Genomic DNA, 9,464 nt, shown 5'->3' on the forward strand with positions numbered 1-9,464 from the left:
CGGCCCGCGGATCGAGCCGATCGAGCCAACCGTCGACCGTGCTGACAGGGGCGCACCTGCGGCGTCAGGGGGATCCTCCTCGGATCGGGAGCCTGGATCGCCTGCGCCTCTGTCTTCCTCGGATCAAGAGCTGGGATCCTCTGCGCCAACTCACATAGAATCTTCTTCTCAGCCAGGATCTTCTACGCCCACAGCATCAGCACTTCATCAACCTCTTCACCGACACACTAGATCGCAGTCATGCATTGTCAAAGGGAAAGAGTATACTGACGGTACTATAAGGTATGACCGAGTAAAGCGTGCTTTTCTTAGCAGTTGATGACCCACAAGTATAGGGGATATATCGTAGTCCTTCCGATAAGTAAGAGTGTCGAACCCAACGAGGAGCAGAAGGAAATGATAAGCAGTTTTCAGCAAGGTATTCTCTGCAAGCACTGAAATTATCGGTAACAGATAGTTTTGTGATAAGATAATTGGTAATGAGTAGCAAGTAATAAAAGTAAATAAGGTGCAGCAAGATGGCCTAATCCTTTTTGTAGCAAAGGACAAGTGATACGTCCATTTTGCATCATGCTTTTATATCGATATTTATTGCATTATGGGTTGTTATTACACATTATGTCACAATACTTATGTCTATTCTCTCTTATTTTATAAGGTTTACATGAAGAGGGAGAATGCCGGCAGCTGGGATTCTGGGCTGGAAAAGGAGCAAATATTAGAGACCTATTCTGCAAAGCTCCAAAAGTCCTGAAACTTCACGGAAGTTATTTCCAGAATATATAAAAAATACTGAGCGCAAGAAGTACCAGAGGGGGGGGGGGCACCCACCAACCACAAGGGTGGGGGCGCGTCCTACCACCCTGGGCGCGCCCCTGCCTCATGGGCCCCCTGGTGGCCCTCCGATGCCCATCTTCTGCTATATGGAGTCTTTCCTCGAGGAAAAAATCATAAGCAACCTTTCGGGACGATACTCCGCCGCCACGAGGCGGAACCTTGGCGGAACCAATCTAGGGCTCCGGCGGAGCTGTTCTGCCGGGGAAACTTCCCTCCAGGAGGGGGAAATCATCACTATCATCATCACCAACGATCCTATCATAGGTAGGGGGTCAATCTCCATCAACATCTTCACCAGCACCATCTCATCTCAAACCCTAGTTCATCTCTTGTATCCAATCTTTGTATCCAAACCTCAGATTGGTACATGTGGGTTGCTAGTAGTGTTGATTACTCCTTGTAGTTGATCCTAGTTGGTTTACTTGGTGGAAGACCATATGTTCAGATCCATTATGCATATTAATATCCCTCTGATTATGAACATGAATATGCTTTGTGAGTAGTTACATTTGTTCCTGAGGACATGAGAGAAGTCTTGCTATTAGTAGTCATGTGAATTTGGTATTCGTTCGATATTTTGATGAGATGTATGTTGTCATCCCTCTAGTGGTGTCATGTGAACATCGACTACATGACACTTCATCATTGTTTGGGCCTAGAGGGAGGCATTGGGAAGTATAAGTAGATGATGGGTTGCTAGAGTGACAGAAGCTTAAACCCTAGTTTATGCGTTGCTTCGTAAGGGGTTGATTTGGATCCATATGTTTCATGCTATGGTTAGGTTTACCTTAATACTTCTGTTGTAGTTACGGATGCTTGCAATAGGGGTTAATCATAGGTGGGATGCTTGTCCAAGTAAGGACAGCACCCAAGCACCGGTCCACCCACATATCAAATTATCAAAGTACCAAACGCGAATCATATGATCGTGATGAAAACTAGCTTGACGATAATTCCCATGTGTCCTCGGGAGCGCTTTCCTTCATATAAGAGTTCATCCAGGCTTGTCCTTTGCTACAAAAAGGATTGGGCCATCTTTCTGCACCTTATTTACTTTCATTACTTGATACTCGTTACCAATTATCTTATCACAAAACTATCTGTTACCGATAATTACAGTGCTTGCAGAGAATACCTTGCTGAAAACCGCTTATCATTTCCTTCTGCTCCTCGTTGGGTTCGACACTCTTACTTATCGAAAGGACTACGATAGATCCCCTATAGTTGTGGGTCATCAAGACTCTTTTTTGGAGCCTTTGCTGGGGAGTGAAGCGCCTATGGTAGGTGGAATTTGGTAAGGAAAAATTTACATGGTGTGCTAAAATTTACTGTCACTTGTTACTATGGAAAGCAATCCTTTGAGGGGCTTGTTCGGAGTATCTTCACCCCGACCGGTAGAGCAAATAGTTGCTCCTCAACCTACTCGACCTACTGAAAATGAAAATGTTTACTTCAAAATTCCTTCGGGTATGATAGAGAAACTGCTAGCTAATCCTTTTGCAGGAGATGGAACATTACATCCCGACTTACACTTAATCTATGTGGATGAAGTTTGTGCATTATTTAAGCTTGCAGGTATGCCCGATGATGTTATCAAGAAGAAGGTCTTCCCTTTATCTTTGAAGGGAGATGCATTGACATGGTATAGGCTATGTGATGATATGGGATCATGGGACTACAAACGGTTGAAATTGGAATTCCATCAGAAGTTTTATCATATGCATCTTGTTCATCGTGATCGTAATTATATATATAATTTTTGGCCTCGCGAAGGAGAAAGCATCGCTCAAGCTTGGGGGAGGCTTAAGTCAATGTTATATTCACGCCCCAATCATGAGCTCTCAAGAGAAATGATTATTCAAAAAATTTATGCTCGGCTTTCTGACAACAATCGCTCCATGCTCGATACTTCTTGTACCGGTTCCTTTATGATGAAGACTATTGAATTCAAATGGAATTTATTGGAGAGAATTAAACGCAACTCTGAAGATTGGGATCTCAACGAAGGTAAGGAGTCAGGTATAACACCTAAGTTTGATCGTGTTAAATCTTTTATGGATACCGATGTTTTCCATAAATTTAGCACTAAATTTGGACTTGACTCTGAGATAGTAGCTTCTTTCTGTGAATCCTTTGCTACTCATGTTGATCTCCCTAAGGAGAAGTGGTTCAAATATAATCCTCCCATTGAAGTAAAAGTAGTTGCACCTATTAAAGTTGAAGAAAATACTATCACTTATAATGATCTTGCTGTTCCTACTGCTTATGTTGAGAAACCACCTTTCCCTGTTAGAATAAAGAATCATGCTAAAGCTTCAACTATGGTCAACAAAAGTAATATTAAGACACCTAAACCCCCTGAGAAAATTAAAGTTGAACCTAAAATTGCTATGGTTAAAGATCTCTTGGCCGATAATATTGATGGGCATGTCATTTACTTCTGTGATGAAGCTACTAGAATCGCTAGACCCGATGCTAAAAATAAACACAGACCTGTTGTAGGCATGCCTGTTATTTATGTTAAAATAGGAGATCATTGTTATCATGGATTATGTGATATGGGTGCTAGTGCTAGTGCAATACTTATTTCCTTATACAAAGAAATTATGCATGATATCGCACCAGCTGAGATAGAAGATATCGATGTTATCATTAAGCTTCCCAATAGAGATACTATTTCACCAGTTGGGATTGTTAGAGATGTTGAAGTCTTGTGTGGGAAGGTTAAATATCCTGCTGATTTTCTTGTTCTTGGTTCCCCACAAGATAGCTTTTGTCCCATTATATTTGGTAGACCCTTCTTGAATACTGTCAATGCTACGATAGACTGCAATAAGGATATTGTTTCTGTTGGTTTAGGGGATATGTCTCATGAGTTTAATTTTGCTAAATTTCGTAGACAACCCCATGATAAAGAATTGCCTAGTAAAGATGAAATTATTGGTCTTGCTTCTATTGTCGTGCCTCCTACTGATCCATTAGAACAATATTTGCTAGACCATGAAAATGATATGTTCATGAATGAAAGAAGGGAAATAGATGAAGTATTCTTTAAACAGGGACCTATTCTGAAACACAATTTGCATGTTGAAATCCTAGGGGATCCTCTTCCACCCAAGGGTGATCCCGTGTTTGAGTTTAAACCATTACCTGATACTCTTAAATATGCTTATCTTGATGAAAAGAAAATATATCATGTTATTATCAGTGCTAACCTTTCAGAGAAGGAGGAAGAGAAATTATTGAAAACTCTGAAGAAGCACCGTGCTGCTATTGGATATACTCTTGACGATCTTAAGGGCATTAGTCCCACTCTATGTCAACACAAAATAAATTTGGAGGAAGACGCCAAACCAGTTATTGATCACCAACGACGGCTGAATCCTAAGATGAAAGAAGTGGTAAGAAAGGAAATATTAAAGCTCCATGAGGCAGGTATAATTTATCCCGTTGCTGATAGTAAGTGGGTAAGTCATGTCCATTGTGTCCCTAAGAAGGGAGGTATTACTGTTCTTCCTAATGATAAAGATGAATTGATCCCGCAAAGAATTATTACAGGTTATAGGATGGTAATTGATTTCCGTAAATTAAATAAGGCTACTAAAAAGATCATTACCCTTTGACTTTTATTGATCAAATGCTAGAAAGATTATCCAAACATACACATTTTTGCTTTCTAGATGGTTACTCTGACTTCTCTCAAATACACGTGTCAGCTGATGATCAATCAAAGACCACTTTTACTTGCCCTTTCGGTACTTTTGCTTATAGACGTATGCCTTTTGGTTTATGTAATGCACCTGCTACCTTTCAAAGATGCATGATGGCTATATTCTCTAACTTTTGTGAAAAGATATGTGAGGTTTTCATGGACGATTTCTCTGTTTATGGATCCTCTTTTGATGATTGCTTAAGCAACCTTGATCGAGTTTTGCAGAGATGTGAAGAAACTAATCTTGTCTTGAATTGGGAGAAGTGCCACTTTATGGTTAATGAAGGTATTGTCTTGGGGCATAAAATTTCTGAAAGAGGTATTGAAGTTGACAAAGCTAAAGTTGATGATATTGAAAAGATGTCGTGTCCCAAGGACATCATAGGTATAAGAAGTTTTCTGGGTCATGCCGGTTTTTATAGGAGGTTCATTAAGGACTTCTCAAAAATTTCTCGGCCGCTGACTAACCTATTACAAAAGGATATTCCTTTTGTCTTTGATGATGATTGTGTATAAGCATTTGAAATACTTAAGAAACATTGATTTATGCACCTATTGTTCAGCCACCTGGTTGGGATCTACCCTTTGAAATTATGTGTGATGCTAGCGATTATGTTGTAGGTGTTGTTCTAGGGCAAAGAGTTGATAAGAAATTAAATGTTATTCAATATGCTAGTAAAACTCTAGACAGTGCCCAAAGAAATTATGCTACTACTGAAAAAGAATTGTTAGCAGTTGTATTTGCTTGTGATAAGTTCAGACCTTATATTGTTGATTCTAAAGTAACTATTCACACTGATCATGCTGCCATTAAATACCTTATGGAAAAAAGATGCTAAACCTAGACTTATTAGATGGGTTCTCTTGCTACAAGAATTTGATTTGCATATTATTGATAGAAAGGGAGCTGAGAACCCCATTGCAGACAACTTGTCTAGGTTAGAAAATGTTCTTGATGACCCACTACCTATTGATGATAGCTTTCCTGATGAAAAATTAAATGTCATAAATGCTTCTCGAACTGCTCCATGGTATGCTGATTATGCTAATTATATTGTTGCTATATTTATACCACCTAGTTTCACATACCAGCAAAAGAAAAGGTTCTTCTATGATTTGAGACATTACTTTTGGGATGACCCACATCTTTATAAAGAAGGAGTAGATGGTATTATTAGACGTTGTGTACCTGAGCATGAACAGGAACAGATCCTATGCAAGTGTCACTCCGAGGCTTATGGAGGACACCATGCTGGAGATAGAACTGCACATAAGGTATTGCAATCCGGTTTTTATTGGCCTACTCTCTTCAAGGATGCCCGTAAGTTTGTCTTGTCTTGTGATGAATGTCAAAGAATTGGTAATATTAGTAGACGTCAAGAAATGCCTATGAATTATTCACTTGTTATTGAACCATTTGATGTGTGGGGCTTTGATTATGTGGGACCTTTTCCTTCCTCTAATGGGTATACACATATTTTAGTTGCTGTTGATTACGTTACTAAGTGGGTGGAGGCTATTCCAACTAGTAGTGTTGATCATAACACCTCTATTAATATGCTCAAAGAAGTTATTTTTCCGAGGTTTTGGAGTCCCTAGATATTTAATGACTGATGGTGGTTCACATTTTATTCATGGTGCCTTTCGTAAAATGCTTGCGAAGTATGACGTTAATCATAGAATTGCATCTCCTTGTCACCCACAGTCTAGTGGTCAAGTAGAATTGAGTAACAGAGAGCTCAAATTTATTTTGCAAAAGACTGTTAATAGATCTAGAAAGAATTGGTCCAAGAAACTTGATGATGCATTATGGGCCTATAGAACTGCATATAAAAATCCTATGGGAATGTCTCCGTATAAAATGGTTTATGGTAAAGCATGTCACTTACCTCTTGAATTAGAACATAAGGCATATTGGGCTATTAAAGAGCTAAATTATGATTTCAAACTTGCCGGTGAGAAGAGGTTATTTGACATTAGCTCACTTGATGAATGGAGAACCCAGGCTTATGAAAATGCCAAGTTGTTTAAAGAAAAAGTTAAAAGATGGCATGACAAAAGGATACAAAAGCGTGAGTTTAATGTAGGTGATTATGTATTGTTATACAACTCTCGTTTAAGATTTTTTGCGGGAAAACTTCTCTCCAAATGGGAAGGTCCTTACGTTATCGAGGAGGTCTATCGTTCCGGTGCCATAAAAATCAACAATTTCGAAGGCACAAATCCGAAGATGGTGAACGATCAAAGAATTAAACATTATATCTCAGGTAATCCTATAAATGTTGAAACTAATATTATTGAAACCGTAACCCCGGAGGAATACATAAAGGACACTTTCCGGAACGTTTTAGACTCCAAAAAGGAATATGTACCTGGTACGGTAAGTAAACGGACTCCAAAACAGTTCTAATGGCAATATTTCTTTGTTTTGGAATATTTAAGAAAATAGGAAAATAAGAAGCAGACCGGAAAGGACACGGGGCTTCCACAAGGGTGCGAGGCGCGCCCTACCCCCCTGGGCGCGCCCCCTGCCTCGTGGGTGTGACGCCCGGATAATTAAGCTACAACAACCCTCTGCTAATGATGCCACGTCACGTCGATTACTGTTGCTAATCTCGCGTTAGTTTGAAACTGATTCAAATTCAAAATCAAGCAAACAGTAAAACTTTTCAAATATTAAAACTAAAATGTTCGGAGTGAACCAATTAATTGATAGGAAATTATCGTGGAGAAACCACACTTTATAAAATGTTCAAATACTCTAAAATGAATAAAACAGTAGCAAGAACAATTATTTAAAAGCTTTTAAAATAATAAACGTTTACAAACTATTTTATTTTAGGTGCCAAGTTAATTGTGGTAGTGGCATTATTACTAATTCTATTTTATATGCAGCTTATGTATTTTATAAGAACTAAAATTTAATATAACAGAAAAAAAGAAAAATAAGAAAAAGAAAAGAGAAACAAAGACCGAAAAATAAAGTAAAAGCAAAAGGAATCCCCCTCCCGCACTAGGCCTTGGCCCAGCTGGCCACCACGCCGACCATGCCATCCCACCTAAACTCCCTGCTCCTTCCTCCTGTTCACCAGTGGCCGTGTGCGCGCCCTGGCCGTCCGTGCGCGATGCCGCCGGCGGATGCTCGCCATCGCGACGCTACAGGGGCGCCAGGAGGAGTATAAGACCGCCCCGACCTCGTGGACGAACCCTAGTCCCCCACCTTCACTTTCCCCCGCTGCTATCCTCTCCCGCAGACATGGCCGAGCCGCCGTCGCCACGCTCGTTGTCGATCCCGCGACCCCCGACCTCACCGTGCCGTGACACCGAGTCCGCCCGCTCCATCGACGAGCGCTCCATCGACTGGTTCTTCCCATGGGAGCCCGGAGCCCCTGCACCGTCCTCTACCTCGTCGTCGACCCCTCGGCCCCGACGAGCCCCCACTGCGCGATTCGCCGCCACCACTGTGTCCCCGGCTTCCCCAAGCCGTTCCCCGCCCTCACTGTGAGCTTTGCCCTGTTTCCCCTCTCTCCCCTCCGACGATTTCGTGCTCTAGCTAGGACCCTACCATGGATGGACCTCTCTGTCGCCGTTGCTCACGGTGCTGCTTCCACACCTTGCCCCACCCTGAACGTGGCCTCACCGCGTTTGTGCGCTTTGCTGCATGCACACACACGTGCTCGGGCCGCACCTCGCCCGCGTGAGGCCTCCCCGCAACTTGCTTGCTGGCGCCCTCCGCACCCTCCTCTGCAAAGCCGATGCGCCGCCCGCACCTCCGCCTTTGTCCCGCGTGCTCTGCTGCCCCTAGCCACACCGGTGTCGCCGAGCCGAAGCTCACCTGGGTTTGGCCCATGCTGCACACATTGTTGCTGCTATGCGCCACCCCTACTGCTCCCCTTTCCGCCTGCGTCGCCGTCCCGCGTTGCCCGTACCCCGCGGCCTTCCGCCCGCGCTGTTGCCGCCTGAAGCTTCTGCTTCTGCTGCGTGCGCTGCATGCCGCTGCGCGCTGCCACAGAACCTCCCACCACGCCCCGGTGCGTGCCCCACCTACGCCGCTGCTGCCGGCGGTCGTCTCCGGCAGCCCCACGGATGACGCCCCGGCCGCGCCTAGTACCGACGCGCCCCTACCCCCTCCTCACCACGTTCATGCTGCCCCGGTCACCGCTGCCGACCGCCGTCGCGTGCCAGGCCCCAGGCCGCGCCCCACCGGTGCCCCCGCCGCCAGAATGGGCCACGGCCTCGCCCCGCACCTGGGCGGGCTGCGTTCTCCGCCAGCACCCGCTACCCTTTCGCCCGCCCGCCCGCTAAGGCCTTGTGGGCCGCTGACCAGCGAGGCCCATGGTCCTGTAAAAAAGGGGTTTAAAAATATATATTAATAAAAATAATTAAGTAATTAATTAGTCGGTAATTAATTATTAACTCCATTTAACTACCCTAATTAACTAGGTTGACTAATTAGATCTGTTTAATTAAGTTGGTCGATGACAGGTGGACCGCAGTCAACCTTTTGACCGGTCAATAGTTGACTGTTGACTGCCGACTCAGCGGTCAACAGGGTCCACTGCCAGACTCTGTACTGCTCTGCTGTGTACACTTTGTGTGTGCACGTAGCAATTTAGCCTCTCTTTTTTGAATTAATATTAAATCCAGTAATTCCAGAATATTGTTTTAAACTTTGAAAAATCATAGACGTTAATCCGTAACTCGGATGAAAAAGTTTTATACACGAAAGTTGCTCAGAACGATGAGATGAATCCGGATACGTAGCCCGTTCGTACGCCACACATCCCTAGCATAGCAAACACGCAACTTTCCCCCTCCGGCTCCTCTGCCCGAAAACGCGAAACACTGGGGATACTTTCCCGGTTGTTTCCCCCCCTTCACCGGTATCACCTCATACCGCGTTAGGGCATGCCTA

This window comes from Triticum dicoccoides, chromosome 2A (genome assembly GCF_002162155.2).
Source record: "Triticum dicoccoides isolate Atlit2015 ecotype Zavitan chromosome 2A, WEW_v2.0, whole genome shotgun sequence".
In the NCBI taxonomy this organism is placed as follows: domain Eukaryota; kingdom Viridiplantae; phylum Streptophyta; class Magnoliopsida; order Poales; family Poaceae; genus Triticum; species Triticum dicoccoides.